The 24,151-nt window shown below is 41.5% G+C and overlaps 1 protein-coding gene across 2 annotated transcripts in view; it reads left to right on the forward strand.

The window, feature by feature from the left end:
- Window positions 1-24,151, forward strand: part of LOC124219306 (alkaline phosphatase) — a 173,009-nt gene that overhangs the window by 847 nt on the left and 148,011 nt on the right. The gene's annotated exons all lie outside the window — the stretch shown is intronic.

The raw sequence follows: 24,151 nt of genomic DNA on the forward strand, positions 1-24,151 counted from the left end.
TTCTTGGACGAACGTCCCGAGAAATGTTTTATTCGCTGCGTGATTTTCGACTCGTGCTCGATTTATAGACTTTGCGGTGTCCAGGTTCGCGAACTTGGATGATCCGCTCGTCTCGATTTCTCGTTCAGCCTGCCTGAATCTGGAATGATGTTGCTGTGGGCCGTGCAAACCGTCACCACGTGTGATTGAAACAATTCTTTTTACACAACGCTTTAATTTAAATATATATTTATCAACAATAAGAGGTTCTTAGCATCGATTTTCAATGCTCGGTTTTATACACTTATACGATTGACTAACGGAATGACGTTAATTATACCGAAGTTCCAAGTCTTTGAATATGAGATAATGTATATGAATATATATAGTCTGACGTCTTAATTTGTTCGGCGATTAATTCAGTTCTGTTTTGTCTGGTGTCTAAAATGATCGTATGTTGCATGAGTCTGGTTTGAAAAGGATCTTCGGTAACGATAGTTTTGGGAAGACTCCTGATTTGTCTTTTGCTACGTTATTGCAAGACGATTGGTCTTGAAGAGGTCAATTGGGAGTTACTTTTGAATTATGTGGAGCCGATATTAGGGGGGATCTTACGATCGAAATTCAAAAAAGACCTTTTTAAGGACCACCCCACTGTGCACAGATCGATATGGATCTCAAATCTACGATACGAGCGTGCGAAGCTCTCTTGCGGCAATTGCACGTCGGTAAGTTAGGGTACCGTCTTAATAATCGGCTAGGACGCAATACGTGCATCGCGACCAACCCCAAAATTTCAACATCTCATTCGGTGTCACTAACCAGCATTTAGTATAATATTTAAGCTAATCGCACGAGGAGAGAATAAATAAAATTATGTTAAAACCTCGTGTTTACCAACCACTTTGCCGTTCCCTCAAGGACCACTTGAATTTTGGGAGTAGAGGGAAGGCCGAGTTGAGTTCTGATCAAACACGGATGCCTCCGCAGAGTTTTCAAATTCAATATCCGCGAGTCTTCGCCACCGTAACGCGTATGGAACAGCCCTGCGGCCTGCAGGATATTCCTGGAGAATGGAATCGGCCTAATCAGTTTGCGGGGTGCGAAAGCAGCCCTCTGAAAACCCACCGAAAATACCCGGACGCTCTAATTAAGCAGTTTGCGTAGGTTATACATATTGCGTTAGGTACAGGGCAGTTTTAATTGCCCGTCCATCGTTCAGAATTTAGATAACATCGCGACGTTTGCGTGAAGCTGAGGGTTCGAGCCTCGTTTTGCATCCCGTTTAGTCTCAGTGTCCGTAGAAACTCGCCGTTTGCCCGAGCTTATTTATTATACTCACCGTCGTTTCGTCACCGTTTTCACCCTCGGGCTTACATCGTAACATATTATACAGGCGAGTTTGCAAGTCCCGAAAATAATCCACCGGCTTCGTATCGCGTCGGATGATTAATTTCTGTCACCGCTTTCATTTACGCTGTGCCGTAAACTGCACTGTTTCAATATTCCATTCTCAGTTCGGCCCAAAAACTCTCTTCAAAAATTATATTCGTTTGGTCTTTTCTGCTCGTGATATCACAACAGCATTACTTTACCGCAGATCAACAACAAAATTTTTTTCTCGTGTTTCTATTGAGGTAAATAAATTTCGATTCCATACGTCGAATAATAACCAAAACCTTTGTCTGTTACTTATAAAGTTTGTTTCTGTCTTTTTTATATTGATATTATAAGTCTTGAAGTTTTTGGTTCATAGCTAATATGCGTGCATATTCGGAAGAAGAAGGTAAACGTTTTCACCAAGATGCGATGGACTTTATCAGAGCGTAATGAGAGATCACGTTTGGGGTTTGATACGAGAAAGTCCGTCCGAAAATAGACGAAGTATGAAAAATATTCATGTTTAAACTTTGTCCATCGATTCTTTTACATTTGCATTTTATTATTAATTATTATCTCTGCATAAAAGTGATTTGAATGCAAAACTGAAGTTTGTTTGATCGTTATTTAGAATAAATGTTTGAGAAAATGGGTAATTTTTCTTAAAATCCGAAAAATCGTTCGGGCTTTTACAGAAACAAACTTTATACGATAAAACTATTTTTTCATTTATCAGTTACGTAGAAGAAATGAAAAATTTGACATCTAGAACCCAGACTGAAAATTCGCGTTGATCGGTGTTATTGTTCCGCCCGGCATGGGGAGTTTTAGAAAAAACAGCGTGAAAGGCGGCCTCGAGCAACCGATTTCGAACCATTAGCCGCTTTTCTAGTACGTTTAGCTGTCGAGCGAGCATAATGGAATACTTAATTCTCCAGCATCCTCACGAGGCACAAAGGGTCCATTACGCGGTTTATCTGCTTCTCGAACGCGAGAGCTGCTGGGTGGCCATTTTCATTCTCAAGTATCTATACACCGCCTGCTCCTTCGATATCGGATACCTTCTATTCTCCGGCTTTAAGTGCACTCACGATACCGACAATTAGCCGTGAGATCAATCGTTCTTTCCCATGTATAGGTACCTACGTAAAGGTAAGGTATCGCCTTTCCCTATTTCCGAAACCGGTCAAACAAAGTCGGCCACGCGTCGTTTTGACAGGGTAATAACTGGTCAAGGAATTCTGGAAAACATGGAAATCTCATGGAATTCTAATATTCCGGAATAATCGGGGAAATGTCAGAGGCTTTTCCGAAAAGTCTAGAAATCGTTGACTATAAATTTCTTTTTTTTTTTTTATACAAATACGTTCCACAATTTTTTTAAGCCTTAGATAAATTAGGTCGAATACAAATTCCGGAAGTTTCTCCGCAAGCTTTGAATATTCCTAAATATTAGTCTGACCCAAGTGACAGTTCGTACTTTCATAAAAAAGAAGAAAATCATACGGAAAATACGAATATTTTTCTCAATTTGCTGTAGTCAATTTGTCCGAATTGGTTAGGGAAAATTACAAGATTTTTGTTTGGAGTTGAGTCTTGCCTCGAAGGAATTTTGTCACCGCTTCACTGAATAATGGTTCACGCACGCATTCGCGCACCACGCACCGATATTCTACCGTAATTATGTAAACTGATATATACTACAGCAGTGACAAATTGATCGCAATTACGTTCCGAACTAGAGGATGAAAGTCTACCGATTCTGTTGAATTTTGTATTAATTAACGAAGGATATCAAATATCCCTTAAATCGTGGGTTTATAACGTAAAGTATAAGGAATATGGTAAATTGTTTCACCCGGGTTTTCTTGTTAAAAAGAAAATTTCAACTTTCTCTAACGCTTTACTCGAATTTGAATAACAATATCCTTGAGTTAATTTAAAAAGCTTTAGATTTCAGGAGCTTTCGGTATTGATTATTTCCTACGTAAGAGTATTAAAATAAAAATGATTCCATCATCCAGTGGTTATAAAATACTTTGAAAAGAAAATGGATATCTCATTTACATTACCGTTGATTTCATATTGATTTACGTTGATTAACCGAAGATGAATTTATCTAAAAAATAGCAACTGTCACCGGTATTCACTGTCAATTTCGCTACGAAACTTACGAAATATCGTCTCCCTTGTTGGTTCGAAAAATTGTGATCAGCACTCGGCTTCGTACAAAGCCCGAATGTCGGACATTGCCATCAGCTTTGATGGATCGATACGCTCATCACTCTCTCCGGTTTCATAATGAAAAATCGTTTCTGTTTTATGAGAAAAACGTGTTTCGTATGTACATACTTTTCAGAGGATTCATTGACATGCTGAATACTATAACACTGACGTTACTCTGTATGACGCGTAGAAATTCCCCAACAACTTTACTCTCGGTAATGTTCTTGATTACATAACAATATACGCGCGTATGTTCCGCCAAATGTAATGACCGGTGATTTATTATTTCCGAAATTGTTTTTCACTTAACACTAGACTTGAATATTTCCCAAACGAATTTAGATGTAAAAAATTTGGTTATTCATTGGCTCTACGAAATGCATCTCAAGTCATCTCGACACTCTCGATGAATAGCCGATAAAAACGTATAATATTCAGCTGAGCTGACAGGGTACGCAGAGATTGATGTCGGTCGGTTACTCGTGAATTTGTATTTACAAGTAGGTTTTTACACCTCGTAACCGTGCAGGTCGCCAAAGGCGAATCATTGCGAAATAAAATTGACGACAAAAACTAGCGTATCGGAAAATGATTGATTTTCAGTTTGTCGGCTAGTCTTTTTCATCTTATCTACACGTCCACTGTATAAGAGGAAAAATTTCATCCTTTGCTCAGAGGTTCGGACGGGTGAAAAAAATTAAGCTCCATGTTAAAAATTAGGAGTTTTTATTAAATTATTAAATTTACAAGTACAATAAACTTACTGCACAATTTAGTAAATTCAAATTACGTCTATGCGCTTATCTCACAAATTTGAGTAAAATCAAAGATTTTCATCGTAAATTTATAAAGCAAATACATAATAATTTACGTCGCTGCATCGGATTTGTAAATTTTCAAACTGATTTCGTAATTTGACGACTCTTTTGCACGGTAAATGTAAAGCAAATTCACAATCATTTTTAACGGTGTAAGAGAAAGAAGAAGCAAAAAAAAAAAAAAAGAAAAACAATCGGGAGTAAGCCGTGAAGTTCAAATCATGTATTTACACTAGCTTATCTGACTACTCAGCCCTGCAGGAGAGTTCGAGGGGTAAATTATTCGGGGGAAGCGGCTCGTTTTAAAATATATTACCGAAAAGTACAAGCCCCGAAATACAAACTCGAACTTGGGTTACCTCCGGCGAACTTAATCCCAACGTAGATTATAATTGCAAAATGGACATTGCGATTAGCCTCCGCGTGCTCTCAACTTTTGGGCACAAGTGTCGAGAGAGCGCGAGATACGGAGAGCGGAGTTTTCTCGCTGTTTGAAACGATCACGGGAAACCGGAAGTCAGTCGAGTTGGCAAATTGCTGTGTTAGGTATAACCCAGATATTCGTAGCCGAGACCAGCAGTTGAGTAGTTGTTCACACCCCGAGTCGCCGAGTGGTTTTTAACCGCGTGGCCTTTGTCCGTCCAACTGCGGAACTTGCGGCCTGCACCGCAGAGCTTTACCACCGCTGCAAGTTCACGGAATTGTTTCTCCGCGATTCAGAGCTCGGAAATGCACGCGTTGATTGCAGCGCTGGAATGCCGGAGAAATAATATCTTTCCCGGACGAGGAAAAAAGAAAAAAAAAAAGAAAAAAGTATAATGAAACAAAAAGAAGCAAGGCGAAGGAAGATACCGTTTCAGCGAAAATCGGAAGAGTGAAAATCTCGCCGATGGCTTCAGGCGTTACGTAATATCATCCCATGCATGCATCCCACCGGAGTATACCTGGTGCAGCTAATTTCATTCCACTTTGCGCATACTCGTGCCGATTATCTCTCGTCTACCTTCGGCAAGATGGATGCTGAAAAAGTGCTTCAATCGAAGCCACTCGGTCTGGATTTTGCAGCTGCAGGCATAGCCAATTATTATCATTGTTTTGCTCGTTTTAACTTATTTCTAGAACTGGCAAGCATAATTTAGTTTTAGTAGTCTTGTAAGTTTCGCGGTAATTAGTTGATTCAAAATGTCTGATCTGAGCCTTCATTCGACTTCTTCGAATAAGAAAAATTGCATCAAATTTCCTGATTACCTACGTGTACTCTGTAAAACTCTCGTTTGCAGATTTGGGAACAATTTTTCTGGCTCAGAGTATTAACCTTAGCCACTGACCCCGCATATGACCTTAACGTACAATTTTAAAGTCAGCGTGCTTGAATCAGGGTTGTTTGTGCAAGTAAAATGAATAATAATTGAAAAAACTTTGGAGTCTCAGAAACCCCGTATATGTGTTGCGTATTGTTTTCCTTTTTTGGCTTCAAGAATTTCAGCCACATCCTCCATCGTTTTTTGCTAAAACTAAGATTGGAGTCTATTTTTGAATAGTTAAATTTTGTCTCAGAATTTTGTTCAAGTCGTAACCGTGCATAAAGAAATCCTGTGTATAGTAATAACGTTCCAAAGTTGGCTGAAGTTAGGCTAACGCCGTGTAAATAATGTGGAAGTTTCAATATTTGACAATGTCTGAGCAATCTCGAAATTTGTGTAATTTGCGTGAAAAATCTGTTCATGCCAAATTCGCCGACATCTTTCGAATAACCTCGATGAGTTCGGAGTTTTCGAACAACCTGGAAAGGGAATGACGAAATTGTTCGTAAAATTATTCCATCAGCAGCGTTGTAATTACACGTATAGTTACCTTGGCTTGATATTAAATCTGACACCGTGTTCCCGGGACCCTGAAGCTTATCTAACTCTTCCCGGGAAATGAATTTCCGTTCATATCTGATCGAGGAAGTCATGTTCGAGCTGCCCGAGGAGCTCGGCATCTAGCGCGAATTTGTTCACGGGTCACAGGCGCGGCATATAGATACGCTTATGTACGTAGAAGCTAGACTCCCGACATAGGTATGGGTTGTACATGAAGTAGCCGAAAGTTTTCCGACTCGAGGAAAGTTGCTGCATGCTCGTATACTTTAAACAAGTGAAATGGAACGGAGTGACAACGCGAAACGATGAAAATTCCGATTCAGTTTGCCGTTTCGCGGTTCAAACCCGATGACGCGATAGTAACTTACTGCCTCGGTTACTTCGCATGCTTAAGAAGGTGCCAAAAGTTTCGCGAACAGCTTTTCGAAGTGATAGAAAAATAGAATAAAGTTACGAGCAAGTATTCAGCCACAGGCACCGTTCGAAAGTTGGATGCGAATTGAAATTTCGAGTGGATCAAGTTGACCCTTTCACTCACGCGATTCAGCTTTTGTTAACACGAAAGAGCAATTATACGATTTCTATTCATTTTTCGGCGCTGAATGCGAATCTGATGTAAAACATTTATCAAAACTGAAAATTCCCTGTGAAATGGGGTGAAAACCGGGTGAATTATCAACATTGTTTTAGACAGTGTTATTCGCGGCTTTAAGAACGGTAAAAACTGCCCCTATGCATTGAATTTTGTAAATCTGATGGCTAATCTGCGATCTCTGTTTGTCGTCCAACGAATTCCAAACGTTTTTAGTACACGTTTATCATCAAATTTCTTTATCACCGAATTGCATTCGTGAAAATACCTTTTTTCCATATTTTTATTTACAACAATTGTAAGCAATTATGGTTTCACAAGAAATCCTAATTATTCCAAAGCTTAAGTATTTTTTTTACCTGAAAATGTATAAAAATTCAGGATTTAGCAGGATATATAAGAAAAAGAAAAAAAAGGGTGCTACTGTATCGGCCTCTGTGACTGAAAGGTTTAACAATTAACGCAGGATCGAAATTTCGATACAATCGACAATTGGTAGCGAAGAATTTCTAATCTTTCCCTGCGGAATATTTCCGATACTTTTATAGCCATCCGGAGCTGCGGTTCTTCTGGAATTTGAACTCTTCGGAATTCGACCCTTAGTACTGGCATTGTACCGGGAGTCTGAAATTTTTATCGTCCAGAATTTCGAGCCGCCATCCCGATGGAATCATCGGCAAGATTGACTCCGTATTTTTCGTGTACCGCCAACAGCGCTTGTCTCGCGTTTTATCCGGGTAAACTAGATTCGCCCCGCGTGCTTTTCGCCCGGATTGACCGTGCGAGAATATTTCGGAAACATCCCCAAGGAGTTTCTTTTCTACCTGTTTTTTTCTCAAACACGCGTGGGTTGTACGAAATTATACGTAGACGCGAGGCGCGTGGAAGCTTTCTTCTGAGAAACAAAGGCGAAAGGCGTTGTTCCTCTCACTCACGATTCAGAGTATAACGCAATTTCTGAGGCCGATTCGGAGCTTGCATCCCATTCGCCTCTTCGGCGGACGTTTCGCTTATGCAAAAGCTGCGAATTTCGGCTCTAACGTAGTAAGTCCGACCCGCGTGTCTAGTAAGATCACTTCATGCGCGGTTGCCGGCAGCTTGCAAGCTTCGAACTGGTTGGGTTTGATTTGAACCGTCAGCGCGAGAAAGAATTTTTCCGCCCTTTGAACCGCTGGAATGAGACATTTGTCGGAGATGATACTTGAATTTCGTTTCCACCGGAAATTTTTTGAAATGTCGCCAGTGATCGCACTTCTCCTTTGGAAAAAAAATCTGCTCGATAAAGTGATATGGGAATTATTTCTGTTCCGTAGGATAGAGGCACCGTGTATATTGATGAATTATTCGCAGATTCAATTCCCTGACAATATTGGGCGGTAATTTAATGGAATTTATTCACGGTCGTAAAGACGAGGTTATTTACAGAGGCATTCTGACAAACTGCTCGTTTATAGGTTGTAAATGTTTTCTTTCCGCATCTGATAAAGTTTACTGCGAAGCCTGGTACTGCTGGAAAAGCGTTTGTTATGTTCTGTGAAAAGCGATGCAACACGGTAGAATTTTCATCGTACATCACGCCTGATGCACGATGTCTTATAACCTCGTGAGCAAGGCGGTGCTCTCCATTGCCAAGATTTAAAATCGCGAAGTATAACGAATTCAACGTTATTTACGATCACGTACAGAAACTGCAGAGTGTTTCGTTTTCTACCGGTTGGGATTACGTATTTCTATGCGCATAATGTAGGCACAGTGTTTGTTTGGTAGCGGGAAATTTGTCTTGGTAACATTTCCACCGAGGAATGTAAAGCGGTTGTTTGCAATTTTTCACCAAACCCAAGAGGCTCCTGTCTCATCGCCATTTTAATCAACTTATTCGCCACGTTTCTGGGCGTATAGACACTGTCCCGAATATACGCGATGAGATGGAATAAAGGTGATCCTTGAGGCTCTTTTCCCACGGTATAAACCAAATTTCGGGTTGGATTGGGTAAACGGTCTTTTCCCACCCTCGAAGAGGGCGAAACTCTTTAGACTATCAATGAACCCCGCGCGCCACGCACTTTCATTCCAGGGTCAATATTCATGAGGGGAGTGAAAAAAGTAAATCACCCTCGCGCAAATCTGAATCAGCTGGATCCCTTGGCGGTTTGTGTAACACACGGCCAGACATCGTCCGTCAATTTACCATCGATTTGGGTTTTAAAGGAGAGTAGAAAATCGCTGTGACATCTTCAATGTTCTCAGGTAATTCGGAAAGTGAAGTACGGAGCTGAGACAGGCGAAACACGCGAACGAAAAACCTCACGAGACACCAAGGACGAGAATCGAAGTCTGCATGGTGTACCACAGGAACGTTTGCCCGAAGTGCGTCACGTATGATCAATTTTTCTCCGCAGAGAAAAGGCTCTCGAAATTCAAATTTCACCCGGGTGTGATACATTCGGAATGATTTCCTGGAATGGAACCGGTGCGTATACCTAGGGGTTGGTTAAGGGAAGGATTTAGTGGAGGAAAAAAAAAATCTCCAGGTATTTTACGCACGTATTTCGAACGCCCGACGTACCACATACGCGATGTAGTGAAAATTATTCAAGTATTCTTCACGGGATCGATCCGGGAACTCTACCTTGGCTTTGCTCGGAGGGTTGGCAGTGGATAAAATCGTCCTACCTGCAAATCTCGTGGCGTCGAAAGCTTCCGATGAAGGATCATTCTTCGTCATATGTATAACTTTGCACATGAACCAAAAAAAAAAAAATAACTCGATGCTTTTGTCGTTCGAGATTATTCAACGGCGAGAGGTTCTTTTATGAACCATTTTTAGCAATATATCACATCAATTACCTGTGACATGTGTAATGATTTAACCGTGCGAAAACATACTTGGTCACCATACCTTTGTTCTTCTCAAACAATAATTCTTTTTCGAATATCTCTAATTTAAGAAATTTCTTTTCATATTTATGACTTATATTTACACTTCCAAACTACAATAACACATTATGCGATAGTGAAAGTGTGCCCCTGAATTTTTTGAACGAACACATCAAAAATGGGATAGGATCATTCTGACCCAGAGTGTTCTCCATGATCGAAAAAAAAATGGGTGTATTCCCGAAGGATTAAACAACGCTTTCACAAATCTATCTTCCGTTCCATGTTCACCGTCATTCGAACGATTGTCTGACGAATTGTTTTGCTGTCGTTTTTTTTTCTTCTCCAATGAATACTTGGGGGGAATCACGAAACGGTCTCTTTTCCACTTGGTACACCGTGCAACACGAATATAATGATACGAATAAACCCTCCGTGGTGAGAAGCGTCCCAGCATTCATTTGAGAGAAGTAAAATGGAACGGCGGGCGCGCGTTTTGCTAAAATCTATTTCAAGGCAAAGTGGTTAGATCGTCTCTTCCACCAGACGGCGTATCAGGTAAGTGGGCGTTTGGTATAGCTGGTCGCGGAGACGTGTGCTCGCGTTCTTTAGGATGCCGAGCAGCCGCGGTAAAACGCGCGAGTCCATTAACGAAACATTTTCTGCTTTGGGGCTCGACTGAAAAGCACTCCACCAGTCTCTGACTTTGTTAAGGTGGCTCGAGAGGCCTGAAAGCCAGCAGGGATAAAAATTCACCGGATTCCCCTCTCCCGAATCCGCGTACGATGTACTCGCCATCATCCGTCCGACACGGTTTTTTACATGTGTCGCGCGGAGTGTTTCGGTTGGTGGGAAGCCGATGTCTTGGTTCATCCAAAAATCGTCGGGTCTCACCCCCCCGAAATTCGTTTCGTCTTTTACTCTCCGCACTCACGTGCTTCCGTAGCTGGCGAACGATCCGCGATCATGAAGGACCTCGAGTTCCGGAATCAAAATTCGAGAGGCTCAGAGATTGATGCCCGTTGCGACAACGCCGGGGAAATGTCTTTTCGACGACTTGCTCGTGGGGATCGAGATTCAATGCTTCAGATTCGCCGCTTCCACTAACGCCGAAATGACCGGGCAAAGTAGCTGGGTCTGGTAAAATAGTAAAAGGGCGGTCATTGAATGAAACGATGTTCTCAAGGAAGGCAGCAGACGTCCGTGAAGCTTCGATCCCTCGTTCACCGACCCTTGGTTACCTCATTTGTCCCTTCTCGGTCCAACGAGTATTTTCGAGAGAAGGATCATCGCGGTATCGAATCGAATAACACGAATGTCGTTCAATCGGGATGGAAAATTTGATCTGTCGTTACTTCTCAAAGCTTCGCGCGATTCGCATGCCGGTTTTTTTTAGAAAAAAATCTCGACGAGCTCGTCCTCCAGCTCGGTTTAATTACCGCGCGTTCTTTCTCTCGTCAATTTTCTCAAAACTATGTGTAAATTCATTACGGAAGTGGTAAAAATGGAAGAAAAAACTTCCACCATCTGAGGAAGGGGAGGATATTCACGACCGTTTGTAGAATTTCTTTCTTTTCGATAACCGATCTCTAGAAGATTCCACGACTCAACGCGCTGCAGGTGTAATCAGAGGTGTAAGAAATTTTTTGTGGATGCGTGTGCAAAGTGACTGATCCAAACCAGGCTGATCGTGAGTAATTCTTTGTCCCAACAACGAACGTGCGGAGTGACCTTTGCCTTTGTTGGTGGTTAACAAACCGCGCTGCTGTATTCTGCACGAAATCCCAGATTAGGGGGTGAGAAAATAAACCGCAATGAAAAAGAAAAAAAAAAAAGGTGAAGGAAAAACATCGCCTGGTCACGGTACGCGACGTTCACGGCTTCTGCCCCACTTCAGGATTATAAACGCTCCCTTTTTAATATGCTCCACTTAACTACTAAAACTGGGACAAGTGCCATGTACTCGCGGTTGAATGACCATTCGCAACAGTCATGTTCTGCAGCATTTGAAACTGCGAATCTTTGCCGATTAACTCTTTTTGTTTACCTACTGCAGTTGGGATGACAGTCATTTAGGAGGTTCGGGTAATTTCATACCGATAGTTGCCGTTGATATAATTTGGTGATCGTCATAAGTGACAGCGCTGGAACAGCAATTGTTCAGGATTAACCGACAGCGTTAAGGTTAAGGTATTTGGATGTTCTTCAATTACCATGGATTTCTAGAAAGCTCGGACGGTCTGAGGTCCTACTTATTTTTGGGAATTTGGGAATTTTTTTAAAAGAAAACGAAAACATTTGGAGCAATTTGAGTTTGAGGGCCTTATATATTGTTCATAGTTTCAACAACGTCTTAGAATTTTTTCACTGAAATTAATTAGAAAATAGTGGCATGGCGTGTATAAGTAGCGAATGACCATGTTTTTAATCCGATGGCGCAGATTCCTCGGTCTATTTTTATCCGATTGACTTCAAATTATGACGCAATCTTTAAAACTTGTTTATCGATTCGAGCTCGTGGCTAGATTTTTTGATTTCTATTCCAAAAGTGTTTTATAAAACTTTTTTTTACCAATTGTTTAGTCAAAAATTGACATTTTTTGTTCATATATAGTCGTACATATTTGATGAAATTTTATTTTAAACACTTGAGTTACGAGCTTGAACCCGAAAAAGTGTTTTTAACTCAAGAATTGTTTTATGTCTATTACAAGCTGGACAGTTATGTCAGGAAATGCGCCACCAAAAAAGCATTCGAGTTCGGAGTCGTTCGCTACTTACATACATCATGCCGCCGTTTTGTTATTAATTTCAATAAAAAAATTCTAAACTACTCTTGAAACTCTAAATAATAAAGCCAAGTTGTGCCCCTCACCTCATAAGGAAACAAGTCAGGTGGCGGAACGATCCTTTAGTCTGCATTCTCCGCGGGCTTTCACGTAAAATGGTGAGCAACCATCTGTAGTCTGTTCAACACACGATACCCTGGTTAGTATTCCGAAAGGGTAATTCGGAGAAGCGAGAAAAACAGTCACCCATGTCGGTGTATGTTCACGAGCAGGATCGTCATCGGGCAAGGCTTTTGCCTCCGCGTTGTCTAATTATCTCGTCAATGTCTGTCTCGACATTTCTTTGCCCAGCGCCCCTTGCCGGCAAGAACGGCTCCGTGCCTCCATAAATTAGCGTCACTTTTCAAACGAGTTTGCAGCCCGTGGAATCCAAATTGCCCGATATTTGACCGGTGCTTGAAAATTTACGTTGCAATAACCCAGGCACAGGCATTTATTGATTCCGTAAACCGAGGGGGTCTCGCTTATCATGCAGTTATTTACGACGTAGATTCGTTAAATATGACAATCTTCTACCTCTAATGTTCTTCGGAGACGGAAGTTATTCAAAATCGAAAAATCCAAGTCAGGGGTGACTGATCGAGCATTAACCTTGTTAATTTTACCAAAAAATTCCAACCCTTGACCCAGATTTCAGTACCGATCATGTTTCGTGTACCTAATTTGTACAAGTTGAACGGTGAGGTATTCGTTTTTTTTTTTTTTTTCTGAAAGCTTTGGCGATTCAGACTCAGCATTTTAACTACACCGTGAATACTTCAAGATTATCCAATACCTATATCAGGGTTTTGAAGTAACAGTGACTAAAACGGGTTTCGCAGAAACGATAATATTTAGGAAGAGTCCGGTATATACGAACTTTCGAAAATCAAACTGATCTTTTCACCAAGTAAAGAAAATAATGATATAAAAAAAATAAAATATAACTTCTCGGGGCAAGTTTTACCGGATACTGGATTAACTTGCCGTTTCCAAGCGTATATCTGACGAGGTGGTTCCGTAGATCTTTTTGCCCTTGGAGCGCAGGTTGGACATTTCCCACAGTTGGAAAGTTCCGAAACCGAAGAGCGTAAATCATGCCAAAGGAACGAGGGTGCGTCTTCAATGCTCCAGAGGCCGCCGTGCCGAGAAGCGGGACAAATTGGGGGATCGGGAGGTTTTCTCCCCCTTCCCCTCCCCTCCCCCCCCAGTGATAAGGTACTAGGAAAAAACTTGAAGAGCAGAGAAGTTCGTGCGGCCGGAGCAAAAGGCAGGCTCTCGGTTCTCTTCCGGCGGCCCGCGGGCCGCGCCTCGAGACGAAAAGACATTTCTCGTCTTGTTGAAACCCCTCCGCGAGAATGCAAATTGAAGAGCACCTAGTTATACGCCAGAAAGAGATAGGGGTCGGATGAAATTCTCGGTGAATTATTTCAACCGGCACCACTCTGTGTAATTGCGATCGAGGCTCGACCGACGCTCGAATTACGACTAACGGAGAGGAGCCATCCGGGATTATTCAAACTCCGGGCCAACGATCAGCCGCCGTTCCATCGCTCAACCCTCGTCATTTGCGACATCGACACTCCGCGGCTTTCGCCGCCGTAACTACTTTGCATCGCTGATTACGGCGTAGATTACGTGCTTTTAGCGGCCGGAAGAAAATCATTTTTTTACCTTGTATAAAATTTTTCTTCGACAAACTGTACGATAGTGTAACGAATTTGTTACATCTCTGTTGATTTTATCAAACGATACGTAAAGTAACGAAAAAAAAAAATAACTATAACGATGCAAATGTTTGGTCATGTAACAGGTCAGCTTGTACGATTTTATTCTCACAATTTAATACGGAGCAGTGAAATTATAACGTTCGTTAGTCAGGCAATTTGATAATGAGGGTTATATTTAGAGAGTATAACGGTGTGTAGTTATAATACTAATTTTTTTTGCTTTTTTTCTTCTAGACGCGTAGTTGATGAACGATGTATCGAGTTTTATTTGCGTTAACGTTGAGTCATCAAGTCTTTTTATGTACCGTCGATTTTTCTTTTTACAAATTAAATGTCAGAGTACGTGGATAAACAAATTCCCCGACAGGGTGCGAAGAAATAATAAAAAAAAAACAAAAAAAAAAAAAATTATAATTAACGTGATAAAATCATGTATGAAGAATAATTGTTTTGACTCATCGGTTGAAGATTAATAGTTATGCAGACTGATGATTTCAGATAAAAATCGTACAACTGACATCAAGCATTAATCTAATCAGTTGCTACTCGGGAGGTTTTTTTTTCTTTCGTCATTCTAACAGATGACAGTTAATTTACGCAGGTAGAACTTTTCGCCGGGTTTTGAATTACGTCCCTGGCAGATATTGTGAGAATTTGTTTGTGGCAGTTTGCTTAGCTCCGAGTTGAAGGGTTGCGATCGTTTGTGTTTTCGCGAAACGTACGTGCATGTACGTAACCTACATAAATACAGAGCGTGGGCGAGTTTTTCGACGAGAATTTTACGCTTTATCCGTTGGAAAAGTGAGCAAGCCCGGTGAAAAAACTGGTTAATTAATATCAGAGGGGCATGAAAAAGCAAAGCACGATGATCCCGGGAGATGAATGGCAACGTAAAATAAATACCCTAAAAGCGAGTATCGCGGATGGTCGGAATATCTTGTTTCCTAAATTATGCCCAAGGATTTCCACCATCCACCCACTGTCGTACGCCGACGAAAAATTGGCGCACGAAAGGTCCTCACGGGTCGCGGAAATTCCCGACACCTTTTCGCATCCGGCTGCCCAACCGATACGGTATTTAATTTCCGTGTGTAAACAATTTAACGAGCCGTGAAACAAGCTTTTCCCGTCACGGCCTGACCGCATAACTGAAACAATTTTCAGCCCGCGTGGGGTCGGCGAAATCCTCGGTGTCCCATTTCGGGGAAAAGGGCGATTATTGTTATGGGGCAAAGTTTTGAGGGAGGCACCGAACGAATGTCTTGATTGTGCCGCGTCTTATGAGTATAAGTTCCTCGGGACATTTTCCACCTCGAGCCCTTCATCGGCTTTGTCCTTCTCCCCTGGCGACGCTTTCCACGCAATGGTGTAATTGCGGGGGATTCTGTGACGACTCGGGTATCCCCCCGCGCCTGATGCAATTACCTCGCTGATTTTTGCAATCGCATCCCGTCGAGTAAAAAATGAATACACGATAATCGTTTATCGGTTATTTAATTCGAACTGATTCGATAGATTGAATCGGCGGAATCGAAAATCCAAATTTTCTTCACTTGAAATACGTTGTACGATATCAAGAAAATATTCACAGGAGATGATCCGTATATTTTTAATAATCGTATAAACTGCAGTTCAACCTGGAAATATCAGTTTTTCTCAAAACATGCGCTGTTTAAAAAAATGTAACAAAATATAACGTTTCAACGGACCCATTTTATATTTGTGTTGATTGTTACATTTCTGCTATTGAATATGACACAAATTTTTGTAATTTTAAAAACAACAGAAAAATTTTAGTGGATCTACTGGGATGTTTGTTTTTTTCTAACCGTGTACGTACATGTATATGAATTTCGACGTTTTTATCGTTAAAAAACTGTTTCGGAAAATCCTTATCACAAAATTTTTCATATCAAAAAATTACACTCTTATATGGTTTAACAAAACATTTATTCCGAACTCCGATTTTACCTTTTTGGTCATATCACTGGCTTAAATAGTTCATTCGCATGTTAAGAATTTTTTAGGCATTTTTAAAGACAAAAATAAAGGTGAAAACTACACAATTTGCGAAAATCTATTTTCCAGCACGTTGAACCGCTATTTTGGCTGTACAAATGTATTAAGGATCGAATCGAATTTTTTATCTCACTTCAGGAAGGCTAATCTGAGTTTTCGACTTTGATGATCCGGATTTGGTGAGTAATGACGGAAATTGCAGTTTTCGACGAGGATTTTTAGGAAAATCTTAAACATTCGCTATACTCCGCGAAACGTAAAAAGTAAATCAGCCTTAGCCATCGAGAAGGGCGAGGGTCGATAGGTGGCCGAGTTGGCGGGAAATGCGCGAAGCTATAGCTTCCCCGAAAGCTCTCCTGCAGCTGGCCACTTTCCTCATAAAGCTCGGTCAAATTGGCTGCATACACGCCGAAGCGTCCGTAGTGCATCGGGCTTTTATGCCATTGTGGGAAATGCAACGGTACAAATGCTCGATACATTCGATTATCAGAGGCCAGAATACAGTCTGCGCGATACTCGTGAGCTCCACCGATAGCCGAATTACTGGCTAAATCCACGGCAGCTGATAGCGACGCCGTATGTTTAGAAACATATGCCCAGCATGGACCGGCATTGTTTTCGGTGCGTGTCCCGAAAGGGATGTTTGCCGGTCACGCGTGAGGAGGAGAATTGTTTACAATGCCGGGGAAAATATCAGAGAGGTTGAAAAAGTGGATGAACAATTGCAAAAAATGATACATACGAAAACAGCTACGAATAAACTAGTGAAAATCAACAACATTCATCGGTACGAATAGCAGAAATTGGACAATTTTGCGATATTTGTTAGTCGAGCGAAATTTTTTTGGTACAGCTGCTGCCGTTTTTTGTACGACAACGAAAACGCTGTAGATATAAGGTATTGAAAAATGTTTCCCCCAAATTTACATGACGGAATGAAAACGTGTTGTTGGGTCATTTATCCCTTCAGCTGCAGCGTCTTCCGGTTTTTCTTTCGACACGTTGAAGGATCCGGAACAGATGGGCGTACTTTTTAATTTCCTGTATTCTCGAGTCTATGGAAAAGTCCACTCAGAGGGTATAAACTTTCTTAATCGAAACTTTTCAGAGTCTACAGAGTCACTTCCTCTAGCGCAACCTGTGCTGTACAAGTTGTAAGATTTTTCCCCTGACGGAGACGTAGGTATAAGTCGCTTCTGTATCCCGATCGAGTCTCCACCCTCCGTTCCTTGGATTATACACGTCTGTCCGCCTAACTCTCTTTTTGGTCCAACGTGTGTAGACAAATGTCACGAGGGTTAAATTTATCCATTGTTTTTACATTTCGGAGATTGTAGCAACCGCTGGTAAAAGGTGAACGATTATCCTTGTAAGGATTTTTAATAACGATTGAACGTGAAATAAATGAGAAAAATAAAAATAATGCACAACATAGTTCAAGATGGTGTCAAGACAAAACAGATTGCTTATTTATTTATCTGGTCATTGACGATTCATACCGTAAATATTGTAATATAACATAAAATGAATCTTTTCTACTCGTCGGAAGCCAACAAATTTGGCTCGATAGTTTTCAGCGTTTGACACGAATAAACAGTATAGAGGGTTTAAAATAGAAATATGATTTGATTAAAAACAAATTATAAAATTGTATGATTCGAAATTGATTCGAGAATAGAATATGCGGACGATGACAGAAAATATGTATACATCTGAGAGATTAGAACGTATTCATCATATTATCCGTTGAACGGAGAGCTATGAGAAATAGTTTAGGTGCGTTGATGATATATTAAAGATACTTTCAATTTATTCACTGCTGATCAGGCTTTTGTCCGTGACATACACTGAACACCGTTTAATTTTATAGAAATTTAAAGACGACTTCTGTCCTTCGACTATTGATTTTGAATACGATACACCGTCACATCTTTCATTCAAAGTCATTGTAGATATTTATTACCCAAAGTTCGAGGAAAAGTATCCCTTTCATAAAATAGCTATACCTACACTATTTCTCCGATTCGGTAAAGTTAAACCATCGATAAATTCCGTTAAAAGCTTTGTAATAAATTGCCAGTTCACGCTAATGTAAAATTTTGTAAAAAAAAAAAAAGAAAAAGGCAGCGAAGAAAGAAAAGCAAGACGAGAATCGATACAGTTTATTTTGCATGCAACCAGGCCATATAAGGTACGGTTATCGATGTTCGTTCAAAGTTTGCTCAGCGCATTTATTTTTTGCCTCCCCTTTTTATTTTTTCTTCTCGCTCTGGTTTTCAACGCATGTTGGTTATCCTCGTGTTTTCCGAGGCTACTGCATCACGGGTATTCGACTTCCGTGTCGAAACCGTGTTTGCGTCGCGAACCGAGTGAGCATGATAAGGGTAAACAACGCCTCGAGTGTAAACAAGCAGTTTGAAACTGGGGAAAAAGAGACTCCGGGAAGTTAACGGACTTGCACGAATATCGGGACGCATCCAATATCCGAACATTGCGACGTGTCCAGATATTTGGGATCTTTCGAAAATCCCAGCACCCGTAAATCAACGGTCTTACAAAACCGGCTCTCATCTTCCAATCCTCATTCCCGCCAAGACTTCTCCCCGTTTCTTCTTATTCTTCATCTTTTTCAACTTCTTCTTCTTCTTATTTTTCTTGCGTTACGTATAAAACGTTCCCCGATAGGTTATTAAAAACTTGCCGAGCGATTCGAGGGTGAATTTCAAGCGAGTAAAAACAGCCTGATTACTCCTCGGTTTTATACAACCTTCTGTATAACTTGGCTAGCTGTTTTACACTCGAACCACGAACCAATTTTTATCTTCCTTTTGTTCCTGGCGGCTCTTGTTCTCGATGCGAACTGCGAGCTTTGCTGATACGCACCCTGAACGACCCAATATACCGACCAGGGTCTTCCGGGTCACCGAGGCAACTCGTATCTTTGCATCTGCTAGCGTTGAAGAAGTAATACATGTTCCGGCAACCGAATTGTTTGGAAGAAATTCAAATCAGCTCCTCGAAAATATTTCTTCCCGTTCACGAGACTTGGTATAGTAAAGATGATCATTGCTCGGTGGTAATTAAGGCCGGTTCTTATCGGGTCGATGGGAGAAATACTTTCTAGTAATATTGCATCGCGAAGAATGTTTATAAACAAATCACTACGGAGGAAAGGAAGAAGGAAAAGAAAATATGAATCTGGAAATGTATTCTGCAGATATCCGGTCACGGAAATTTCAAGATTCAACGAAGCTCACGTTCAGTGATAAGAAATCTTCCGCCTTTGTCCTTTTCTCTTCTCAATCTCCATCTGAATACCGTTACTATTGGGTTTTGACTTCGTTCATACGGGGTGTCGGGCGATGACGATAGAGATCAACCTTTCTTTTGACAAAAGTTGAAAACTTGACTTCATCGTTGCAAGACTTCGAACGATCGTGATAAAATGTGGAAAGAGACACTTTAACGACTCGTCGTAACCCCAAGTGGATTTTTGGTAACTTGACATTACTCTCAAGATTATAGATATGTACAGTTCACTGGACTCCAAGAGACAGTCAATGATTTAGATACAGTATCAAAATGATCACGTGAAGTGCATTAAAAACACATTTAACGAAGTGCATAATGTGAGATAAGTGAACCAATTATCGACACGTTCAGACCCCATTATTGACCCTTTTATTTTCCAAAATTATAAATGTACTGGACAAACTGTGAACTTTTCGATGACTAGAACCAACTGCTAGAGAGTTAAGCACTACAAATTTATTTTTTGCTAATCTTAGAATTAAAGATTAAAGAGGACGATAATTGGGACAGGGTCGATAACTGGTACAAATTACCTAACATTTGATTTGAGGAACGGCTAAATCCTCCGCACCGTGAGACCAACGGCGTCTCGTTCCTCCTCGTTCGCGTTGTTAAAGTTGAATCAAGATCGTCGGAAGGACCGCGACTAACTTTCGACATTGTCATTTAACGCGGAGCAATAAGCCGGGTAGTTACTTACAATAAAGAGGAGTAATTTTGAAACGAGATCAGGGCAGATCTTAACAGTGCAATTTATAAGCGTCAACCGCAACACGCGTGCACCTGACAGACCAGCTCTAGACTAAGGGTACAACAAGCATCCTCGGTGAGTAGGTACCTACACCATAAAAATAATCTCGACGTGAGGTTCGGGGAAGGGAATGAGGCGGAAGAGTTTTTCCCGGTAGGACCCTCCGAGCGGCTGATTGATGTTGAATAAAACAAACAGTTTGAATCCGAGCCGAAGCCCGGGCTCGAATCGTTCGAGCGTGCAGCTTCGAGGTAGAACTTTCTTTACCTACGACGATTTATCAAAGGTTCCAATTGTTGACTGGGGACTTAGCCGAGGCACCCGGCAGGATCTTCAAGACGTATTTTCCTCCACCGCCCGAATGAAGATGCTCGAAATATCTTGTCGGCTGCAGCGGATCACGGCTTAGCCTCTCTTCGCACTTTGGACCACCTTTCACCTCCAGGTGAGTTTCAAGTTATTCCGCATTTCTTACTTGCGACTCTGCGCCAGAGTTGTTTCCGCAACTTTGTGCGATCAGGGAAGCTGTGAACGTATGTTCAAGATTCCTCGAGACTTGTCGTAGGCTTAACCATTCCGACACGTCGGCAATCAGGCTGACAAGGTTGAGGAATGCTCGCAATGGTCTGCTCGAATTTTGATCGTTTGAAATTTCGGCCTCGTATCCATCTGCGCAGCGATTACGGATGAATTTAAACGGATATCAGCCTTCGATTCATGCTAATCTTCTTACTCTCGGAAACTCATGACACAGATATACATATATAGCCGATTACCTTTTATTCGGATGACGTGCTTTGCGACATAGTCAGATTCGGCCCGCTGTGAAATGTTGGGGAAACCGTTTTGAGATAAGTAAATTACACACGTGCCACGCTTTCGTCCTTATCCGAGTCTCCCTTTTTCAAACCAAAACGTTGCGATCCCTGCTACATTTTATTTCCCGAAGTAAGGAACCGGTGATGATTTATACCAGCTACCGATTCGCCTTGAGACGTAGCGATCCTTGCTCCGGTATTATGCGTGCATTACGCCTGTCCATTCCACTTTCAAGAAGCGGCCAAAAATCGACCACCGCGTTTTAACTCCTTCGGAGTTATCCGGTCACGTATTTGAAAGCAAGAGTTTGAAATCTCTTCTCGTAAATCGCCGCGCGAGCGAAGGGTAAGAAGCATCGATCATTGCGGAGGGTGGCTGCGGTTGTTCAAATATAAAATGTTATCATTCTGACCGAAGGAGGAACGACATAATTCGTGCCAATGGGGCAGCAGCGCGAGATCCCTAGGAACAAAAAAACGTGGGACGAATTCGAAATTTCCAGGACGTTCGGGGACCGAGAAGGGACATCTGGATCCATATTTATACGAGCACACCCGCCTGTTTTTCCAACCTAAATGCTTCGCAAACAGGCAAATGAATCGAGAGGCTTCCCTCTCACCCCCATTCAACGTCATAAGATTTCTGCAATTTCTGCAGTTCAATTCTACGCTCGATTTACCGCCAACGCGTCCTTCGTCTCCTTCTTCCCGCATTATCGCGGCTCGGAAAGAGTTCTGCGAATAAACCAACGCCTCAGATTTTTCACAATTTTTATACAGGCACCTTTCCATACCCGATGCTGACGCTTTCATGGCATTCGTCGGGCACACGTGACGTTTCAACGCGTACATTTATTTCACCACATAGCTAAACCTTCGTGGGTGGATACAATATACGCGTAAAATCTTTGAAGTACGTAAATATGAGACCGAAACGACCCGAATTTTTTTACAGAATTTTTTTTTTCCACTCTCCACCTCTCTTCGTATACGTTGTGTACGATAAATAACTGTAATACCTTCTTGTTTCATGCTCCGCCTTTTATTCTACACCCGTAAATCATTTCCCCGTGTCACACTTCCGGACGGGATTAACCCGCTAATTTTCGCTCAAAGCTCCATTTTCTCTTTACAAATTTAAAACCACGTTTTAGGACGACGAATTTCTCTTGAAAGGCTGTACAGGGATTTAATATATCAAGTTCTTTTCCCAGTTGTTCATTATTATATTGCGTTTATGGGTATCTTACAGATCCGTCGGGACATAATCGGGCGGAGTTGAAATTCCTAATTTGAAAAGTTTAGAAAGTAACGAATTTCAAATTTTTTAGTGGTGAAACTTGAAATAAAGGAATCAAACTTTGACGAAATCTGTAAGTTTCGAATGATCCGAAACGCGACGCTTAAAGTTCCGAAAGTGCAAAATTCCGGAAGGACAAAATGCCGAAAGGACGTAACTCGGCGAGTCAAAGTTCGGAAAGTGCGAGAATGAGAAAATGTAAAAATCCAGAACATCGAAATACGGCTTGGTGTAATTTCACCACTTTGATCTTTCTTTGTTTTTGATTTTCGATATTTTTACGTTCGGAATCCTGGTCATTCCGACTTTCGGTCTTTTTAATTTTTTACACCCACTCGTTGAGCAAACTACGCTGTGCGAGTATATTTCAACTTTCCGAATTTCACTCTATCGAAACTTTATTTTCTGGAGTTTCGACCTATCGTAACCTGAATTATCGGAATCTTACGTTTCTAACTTTGAGCCATCGGGTTTCCGGCCATGCAAAACTTTGTCGTTTCTTGATAGTTTGATTTCTTTACTTCAAGTTCCGCCACCGAATAACTCGGAATTCGGCGCTTTCGGAATTTTTTCAAATTCGGAACATCAACCTCGCCCCAACAGAATCAATCAATGACTCTGATTCCCCTTTTCTTACACAGACTTCTGTGCGAGTGGATAGGTCAAGCCGTGACGGGTATTCTAATTGCAGCCGAAGGTATTCGGCTGCAATTAGTACCTCTATATACGTATAACTTATTTAAATAATTCATTATCGGAGGCGAGGGAACCGTCGTTACGATGCCGACATACCGGTGGTAATATTAAAATGTCAACGAGGCTTTTCTCTCCCTTTTCCCATTCCCGGGCGTTCTTTATGCCTACCATCAAGCCTCAATCTCGCCCGTTCGTCTCCTCCGACGGATCCTGGAGCTTTACCCGCGTCAGCCTTCAAGCGGTAGGCACCGTCCGGGAATTATAAAATTACCGGCTAATTAGATTTACGCGAAGGCAGAGTTGATGGGCCGCCGCCTCCCTCGCCTCTTTCCACCCTTCTTCTGCTCGCTTTTATTCACCTCTTTCGCCCTCTTTCCCAGCTCTTTTCAACATTTCTTTTGACACCCGAGAATCCCACCAGGTATAAGTAATCTCCGCCCTTGAGGAATTGACTCGGGTCTTTGCAAGAAAAAAAAAAAATCATATTTCAAATTGCGTACGGAGCAGAGAAGTACGAAATAATCAGGCTGTATTATTATTTTTCACTTCGAATCTAACGGTTCACCGTTATTGCATTTTTTTTCTCGCCCTCTCAGCGGAGGACCAAACGATCATCCCTACAGAGAATGGACGCAAAAATGAAGAGAGTGATCGGAATATCTGACAAGAAAATTCCTAGCACCCAACGTAATATCGTCACTGCCCAAGGGCTCGAATACAGGGTCAAAGGTCCCGAGATTTAGGACAATTTAAATATGCGGTCGAAATACGGGAGAGGAAAGAGTGCACGCATTGTAAATATTTTACGTTCGCTCGATGTATCGCTTCAACGACTGGAAAGGAAACGGCGGTAAAGAGAAAAAGAGAAAAAGAGAAGGAGAAAAATTGAGAGGAATAAAAACGAGAAACCAATGGATGCCTGCTATTTGCCCTGACAAATGCCTCGTTTGTTAAAGATTT

The sequence above is a fragment of the Neodiprion pinetum genome, chromosome 5 (assembly GCF_021155775.2).
Source record: "Neodiprion pinetum isolate iyNeoPine1 chromosome 5, iyNeoPine1.2, whole genome shotgun sequence".
NCBI lineage: Eukaryota > Metazoa > Arthropoda > Insecta > Hymenoptera > Diprionidae > Neodiprion > Neodiprion pinetum.